The sequence below is a fragment of the Pan troglodytes genome, chromosome 10 (genome assembly GCF_028858775.2).
Source record: "Pan troglodytes isolate AG18354 chromosome 10, NHGRI_mPanTro3-v2.0_pri, whole genome shotgun sequence".
In the NCBI taxonomy this organism is placed as follows: domain Eukaryota; kingdom Metazoa; phylum Chordata; class Mammalia; order Primates; family Hominidae; genus Pan; species Pan troglodytes.
In genome coordinates, this window is record NC_072408.2 from 129495501 (window position 1) to 129504007 (window position 8507).

The window sequence follows — 8507 nt, forward strand, 5'->3', positions numbered from 1 at the left end:
CTTACTGGCCAGAATGATGTCACTTCTCCATGCCTACAGCATGGTCTTGGCAAGGAGAGTGATATTACCAAGACTGGCTTAAACTGATCAAGACTCAGTTTCTGTACTGGATTGGCACCCAGTCACCTCTGAATGACACTGTCGCTTGGAGGAGGGTCATTTCTAGAAGGTGGTGACACAGCTAGGTGAGTTCTCTGTCGACCACCCCCTCCCCCAACATTATTAGAGCAATTTGTATTTCATTCAAGGGCGTAATCTAGTCTGTTCCAGCAGCCAGGCAGCCTTCCCTTTAGGGGTTGTGTAGCTGTCTTTGTTCATTGGCGTGTTTATTCTGCAAACATCTGTCTTAATAAAGAAGTGTGGGAACAAGAGTCATGACCAACAGCAAGAGGATAAAGGCTGTGTGAAGTGGAAGCTCAAGAAATATCGGAGGAGGTGTCTGGCGCAATGGTGCATGCCTGTAATACCAGCACTTTGGGGGGCTGAGGCAGGAGGATCACTTGGATCAGGAGGTCAGGAGTTGGAGACCAGCCTGGGCAACATGGTGAGACCTCATCTCTATAAAAAATAAAAAATTAGATGAGTTTGGTGGTACGCACCAGTAGTCCCAGCTTCTTGGAAGGCTGAGTTGGAGAGATTGCCTCAGCCTGGGAGGTCAAGGCTGCAGTGAGCCATGATCACACCACTGCCTCCCAGCCTGGGTGACAGAGTGAGACCTTGTCTCTAAAAAATAAATAAATATAAAAAAAGAGAAATATCAGAAGAAGGATCCTGAATGGTATGGGGTGTGCTTTACCTTGTAACACCCTTGCAGAGATGCTGGGAATGTATTTCAAGACCCCCATTTGTGGCTGGGTATGGTGGCTCGTGCCTGTAATCCCAGCACTTTGGGAGGCCAAGGCATGCAGATCACCTGAGGTCAGGAGTTTGAGACCAGCCTGGCTAACATGGTGAAATGGCAAACCCCGTCTCTACTATAAAAATAATAATAATACAAAATTAGCTGGGCCTGGTGGTGCACTCCTGCTACTTGGGTGGCTGAGGCAGGAGAATCGCTTGAACTTGGGAGGCAGAGGTTGCAGTGAGCTGAGATCAGGCCACTGCACTCCACCCTGGGAAGCAGAGTGAGACTCTGTCACAAAAAAATAAAAATAAAATAAATAAAATAAAGCTGGGCACGGTGGCTCACGCCTGTAATCCCAGCACTTTGGGAGGCCGAGGTGGGTGGATCACCTGAGGTCAGGAGTTTGAGACCAGCCTGGCTAACATGGTGAAACCCCCTCTCTACTAAAATACAAAAAAGTAGCCAGGCATGGTGGCAGGCACCTGTAATCCCAGCTACTCGGGAGGCTGAGGCAGGAGAACCACTTGAACCCAGGAGGCAGAGGTTTCAGTGAGCTGAGATCGTGCCTCACACTCCAGCCTGGCCAACAAGAGCGAAACTCCGTCTCAAAAAAAAAAAGAAAGTCTCAAATAAGAGTTTTCTTTTCTCCTTGCTACTTGCCAGTTCTGTGAACTTGCATCTGTAAGATGGAAATAATATTACCTGCTCTAATATGTAATAAACAGGTGAGAACAATTTATATCCTTTGCAATCCATAAACTACTATTCATATTAAAATTTTAAGGTAAATTCTTACCTATTTAAAAAAAATTGGCCAGATGTGGTGGCTCACGCCTGCAATCCCAGCACTTTGGGTGGCTGAGGTAGGCAGATCACTTAAGGCCAGGAGTTCGAGACCAGCCTGGCCAACATGGCACAACCCCATCTCTACTAAAAATACAAAAATTAGCCAGGTCTGGTGGTGCACACCTGTAATCCCAGCTACTTGGGAAGCTGAGGCAGGAGAATCACTTGAACTGGGGAGGCAGAGGTTTCAGTGAGCCGAGATAGCGCCACTCTACTCCAGCTTGGGTGACACAGTGAGATTCTATCTCAAAGAAAAAAAAATTGCAGCAGTTTAATGACACAGCAGCCACCTATCTTTAGGACATAGCTTATGGGAATAAGTACACAAGGACATAGAACAGCCTCACACTCCCGAGTCCATCAACTGCAGAGTTCGTGCATTTATATTCTATAAAAAGCTCAAGCCTTTAAACAGTGTCTATTTTCTTTTGTTATGAGACATTTCATTTATTCTTTTTTTTTTTTTTTTGAGATGGAGTTTTACTCTTGTTGCCCAGGCTGGAGTGCAATGGTGCAATCTCGGCTCACCGCAACCTCTGCCTCCCGGGTTCAAGCGATTCTCCTGCCTCAGCCTCCTGAGTAGCTGGGATTACAGGCACGCGCCACCATGCCTGGCTAATTTTGTTGTTGTTTTTTTTTTTTTTTGAGACGGAGTGTTGCTCTGTCGCCCAGGCTGGAGTGCAGTGGTGCGATCTCGGCTCACTGCAAGCTCCGCCTCCCAGGTTCACGCCATTCTCCTGCCGCAGCCTCCCGAGTAGCTGGGACTACAGGTGCCCACCACCACGCCTGGCTAATTTTTTGTATTTTTAGTAGAGACAGGGTTTCACCATGTTAGCCAGGATGGAAATTTTGTATTTTTAGTGGAGATGGGGTTTCTCCATGTTGGTCAGGCTGGTCTTGAACTCCCGACCTCAGGTGATTTGCCCACCTGGCCCTCCCAAGTGCTGGGATTATAGGCCTGAGCCACCGCGCCCAGCCCATTTATTATTTTGATAAATATGTACTGAGTTCAAAAAAGTAAAAGGAAAACTGACAGCTATTTGTGACAAGAAAGTATTTAAGGGAAATACTTATTATCTTCACATCGCCTTCTCTGGGTGTCAGACTGGGAAGCGTCACTGAGGTCCTTCAAGGAGCAAGCGAGGCCAGGCACAGATTCCAGGGACACCGCTAAAGCACAGTGAGAACTCATTTGTTTTTATCTTAATGTTTATAGGAAAAATAATGTTTGAGGGTAAATGATTGTTATCGGCCCACAAAGGGCAAAGAAAGGGCAGGATGTACAAATCTAACCGCAGTTCCTCCTGTCAGTCTTTCTCAGCATTGCCAGAAGAGAAATCCGTGGCGCAAATACGGTGTCACGTGACCATTTGGCTTCAGTTGACTGGACCAGCTACTGTCATCCATGCCTGGAAAGTCATCCACAGGCTGGCCAGAAGCCCATGAAGTGACCTGGTACAAAAGCTTTGCTCAAAAGGACATGCTCTACCTGAATGTAGTTTCCTATAGCTACTGAAACAGATCACCACACACTTAGTGGCTTAAAACCGCAGAGCTGGCCAGGCTCGGTGGCTCACACCTGTAATCCCAGTACTCTCGGAGGCCGAGGTGGGCAGATCACCTGAGGTTAGGAGTTTGAGACCAGCCTGGCCAACGTGGTGAAACCCCGTCTCTACTAAAAATATGAAAAATTAGCCATGCGTGGTGGTGAGCGCCTGTAATCCCAGATATTCGTGAGGCTGAGGCAGGAGAATCACTTGAACCCAAGAGGCAGAAATTGCAGTGAGCTGAGATTGAGCCACTGCACTCCAGCCTGGGCGACAGAGCGAAACTCCATCTCAAAACAAACAAAAAACCACAGAATTGTATAAGTCCAAACACAAGGGGTCAGTTGGGCCACGCTCCCTCTAGAGGTTCTAGGAGAGAATCATTTCTTGCCTCTTCCAGCTCCCGGTGGCTCCAGGTTTTTGGATGGTAGCTGCATCACTCCCATCTCTGCCTTTATCTTCACATCACCTTCTCTGTGTGTCTCCTCTGTGTGTTTTATTTCTTTTCTTTTTTGAGACAGAGTCTCGCTCCGTTGCCCAGGCTGGAGTGCGGTGGCGGGATCTCAGCTCGCTGCAACCTCCACCTCCCGGGTTCAAGCGATTCTCTTGCCTCAGCCTCCTGAGTAACTGGGATTACAGGCGCCCGCCACCACACCCAGCTAACTTTTGTATTTTTAGTAGAGATGGGGTATCGTCATGTTGGCTGAGCTCGTCTTGAACTCCTGACCTCAGGTGATCCTCCTGCCTTGGCCTCTCAAAATGCTGGGATTACAGGCATGAGCCACCATGCCTGGAGACCTCTGTGTATCTTATAAAGACACTTGTCACTGGATTTGGGGCCCATCCAGATAATCCAGGATGACCTCATCTTGAGATCTGAAATGTAATCATGGGCAAAGACCCTTTTTTCCCAGTGAAGTCACATTCACAAGTAAGCTTCCTGGGGTTAGGATATGGACATGTCTTTTGGGGGAGCCACCCTTCAACTCCCTACAGTTGGCTAGTGACTACTGGACTCCTATCCCCCACCCACAGGGAACGGGCATTGCTGGACGGTGGCAACAATCCAGTGGGGTCTTCTCTTCATGGAAGTCTGAACTTGAAACATATAAGAAATTGACACTGCCACTGGAGTTGTGCAGAGGCCAGAAAGAGGACAGGTGGTAGATACTGTGGGTAAGGAAAAGCCAGGAGGTGAGCAGGAAACCAAGTCAGAAGTCAGAGGCACAGTCAACGGAGCAGTGCCACGAGGATGGTGCCAATGCCTGTGGTTGCCCAGCAACCACATTTCATCAATCTGAAGATGCACCTTTCCCCACCCCCCACACACATTTTGGCATTTTGGAATGTGTCTAACAACAGACGATGTCTTATTTGCTGCTTTTGGTCAGGCGGCAGCCCTGAGGTTGCTGGGACTGCCTGCAGGTAGGTGAACTCCTAGAGCGTTGTGATCCCCACGGGCAGAGCAGGCGCTGGTGGCTTTGGGAACACCGTGGGACCCTTTTCACTCCTAAGAATCCGAGGGTCAGATGCGTTTGGCAACATTCTCACAGGAGGAGTCAGAGGAGGCTCTCCTGCATGACGGGTGAGCCGGCATAGGAATTGTGCCAAGGGCCATTAGATTTTGTAGAGACTCTGAACCCCCTGTCCAGAGGACAGGAGCTGAGGACAACAGCAGGCGAAAAACACAAACCTCAAAGTGCGTGCACTGGAAAGAGACCAGAAAGCCAGATTGAAAATGTGGAGGCGTTGCAGGAGTAAATCACCGGTTTCCCTTACATCATCCTCTTTACTTTATTTACTTATTTACAGACAGGGTCTCAAACTCCTGGGTTCAGCGATCTTCCTGCCTCGGTCTCCTGAGTAGCTGAGATTGCAGGTGCCTTTTTACTTACAAAAATTTTTTTAATTGAGAGATAGAAATTGTATATATTTACGGTGTACAGCATGGTGTTTTGAAATATGTATACATTATGGAATGGCTAAAATGAGCTAATTAACATATGCATTATCTCTCATGACTTTTTTTGTAGCGAGAACACCTAAAATCTACTCTTAACAATTTTCAAGGACACAATCCATTGTTGTTGACACTATTTATTCATTTATTATAGAAATGGGGTCTTACTATGTTGCCCAGTCTGACCTTGAACTCCTGGCCTCAAACGATTCTCCTGCCTTGGCTTTCCAAAGCCTCTGTGCCCAGCCATTGTTGACTATAGTCACCATGTTGTACAATGGATCTCTTGAATTTATTTCTCCTGTCTAACAGAACATTTGTACCCTTTGATCAACCTCTCCCCAACCCAGCCACCCACCTCCAGCTCCCGGTAACCACCATTCCACCCTCTGCTTCTATGAGTTCAACTTTTTTAGATTCATATATAAGGGAGATCATGCAGTATTTGTCTTTCTGTGTCTGGCTTACTTCACTTAACATAAAGTCACCCAGGTTCATTCAAGTTGTGGCAAATGACAGGATTTCCTTCTTTTTAAAGGCTGAATAGTACTTCATTGTGTATACACCCCATTTTCTTCATTTATCCACTGATCGACACCTAGGCCGATTCCATATCTTTTTTTTTTTTTTTTTTTTTTTTTTTTTTTTGAGACAGCATCTCTCTCTGTCACCCAGGCTGGAGTGCAGTGTCACAATTTTGGCTCACTGCAACCTCCACCTCCCGGGTTCAAGTAATTCTCCTGCCTCAGCCTCCCAAGTAGCTGGGATTACAGGTACCCGCCACCATGCCTGACTAATTTTTGTATTTTTAGTGAAGACGAGGTTTTTGCTATGTTGACCAGGCTGGTCTTGAACTCCTGACCTCAAGCAATCCTCTCACCTCGGCCTCCCAAAGTGCTGGGATTACAGATGTGAGCCACGGTGCCCGGCCAGCTCCTATATCTTGACTGTGGATAATGTCATGAAGAATGCTGCAATAGACATGGGTGTGCAGGTGTCTCTTCAACATACTGATTTCATTTCCTTCAGCTATGCATTCAGTAGTGAGCTTCCTAGATCATATGGTAGTACTATTTATAATTTTTTGAGGAACATCCATGCTATTTCCCATAATATCTTTCTTTTCATATATACACAAGACTGATATAGGAAATAAACACTGGAGACTAAAAGAGTCAAATGAAATTTTGAAGCAATAAGAAAGAAGTATATTATAGTTAAATTGTGTGCATTTTCTTTCTTTCTTCTTTTTCTTCCTTTCTCATTCTTTCTCTTTCTTTCTTTCTGATGGACTCCCTCCCTCCCTTCCTTCCTTCCTTCCTTCCCTCCCTCCCTCCCTCCCTCCCTCCTTCCTTCCTTCCTTTGTCTCCCTCTGTCGCCCAGGCTGGAGTGCAATGGCACAGTCCTAACTCACTGCAACTTCTGCCTCCCAGGTTCAAGCAATTCTCCTGTCTCAGCTTCCTGAGTAGCTGGGATTACAGGCGCGTGCCATCATGCCCGCCTAATTTTTGTATTTTTAGTAGAGATGGGGTTTCACCATGTTAGCCAGGCTGGTCTCAAACTTCTGACCACAGGTGACCCACCCCCCTCGGCCTCCCAAAGTGCTGGGATTACAGGCATGAGCCACCGCGCCCCGCCTGTTTTTCTTTCTTCATAGTTTATGAAATAATGATACACAGCTTCTAAGGGATGGTATCTGAGACTTGATTAAAGACCGGTTCCAGTTCTTCATGAGGCTCCACAGTTTCCAGAGCATTCTTGCTTGCCCACGATTGCTTCTATAACTTCCATCACCTTGGTCACCTGAGTGTGCACTTGGCTTCTTGCATCCCTGAGGGCCCCAAGTAACCCACAAAATCAGACAAATGTTGGACAAGAAACAGTAATTAAACCCAAAGCTTTGCAGGCCGTGAGTGAACACCATTCCCCCAAACCCTGGATTAGAGGGAGACAAGGGGGCAATTTACCTCAAGGGCCAAGATCCCTCCCTTACTGTTTTTATTTATTTATTTATATTTATTTATTCATTTATTTATTTTTGAGACGGCGTCTCGCTCTGTCGCCCAGGCTGGAGTGCAGTGGCGTGATCTTGGCTCACTGCAACCTCTGCCTCCTGGGTTCAAGCGATTCTCCTGCCTCAGCCTCCCAAGTAGCTGGGACTACAGGCATGCGCCACTATACCCAGCTAAGTTTTTTATTTTTAGTACAAATGGGGTTTCACCATGTTGGCCAGGCTGGTCTCGAACTCCTGACCTCAGGCGATCTGCCCACCTTGGCTTCCCAAAGTGCTGGCATTACAGGCGCGAGCCACTGGGCCCGGCCTTAATTTTTGTATTTTTAGTAGAGACAGGGTTTCAACATGTTGGCCAGGCTGGTCTCAAACTTTTTTTATTTTCATTTTTTTTTGAGATAGAGTCTTGCTCTGTCACTCAGGCTAGAGTGGAGTGGCATAATCTCGACTCACTGCAACCTCCACCTCCCGGGTTCAAGCAATTCTTGTGCCTCAGGCCCGCAAGTAGCTAGGATTACAGGCACACGCCACTGTGCCCAGCTAATTTTTTGTATTTTTAGTAGCAACAGGGTTTCACTATGTTGGCCAAGTTGGTCTCAAACTCCTAAGCTCAGATTGGTCTCGAACCCCTGGCCTCAAGTGATCCGCCCACCTCGGTCTCCCAAAGTGCTGGGATTACAGATGTGAGCCACTGTGGCTGAACCACTCACTGTTTTAAAGACTTGAATTATTGAGGTATTTGCTTTAAAGGTAACAATCTTTACAGTGTTGAGATACAGACTAAGGCCGGGTGCAGTGGCTCATACCTGTAATCCCAGCACTTTGGGAGGTCAAAGTGGGAGGATTGCTTGAGCCCAGGAGTTCAAGACCAGCCTGGGTGGGCAACATGAGACTTCAACACTATAAATAATTAAAAATTAGCTGGGCATGGTGGTACATGCCTGTGGTCCCAGCTTCTCAGGAGGCTGAGGTGGGAGGATCACTTGAGCTCAGGCCATCGAGGCTGCAGTGAGCTGTGATCACGCCACCACACTGCAGCTGGGGTGACAGAACGAGACCTTGTCTCAAAAAAAAAAAAAAAAGAGAGAGATTACAGACTGGTCTTTAGCTCAGTGTTTCTCGACCTTTCTTTCTCATTATTGCCCCTCCCCACTTTGCCTTTTTAGATTTTTTTTCCTTAGATTTCCCACCATGAATTTTTTTATTGTGAAAAGACATATATATATATAACATAAAAGTCACCATTTTAAAGTGGTGTTAAGTACATTTATAATTTGGTGCAATTCTCACTCCACTTTC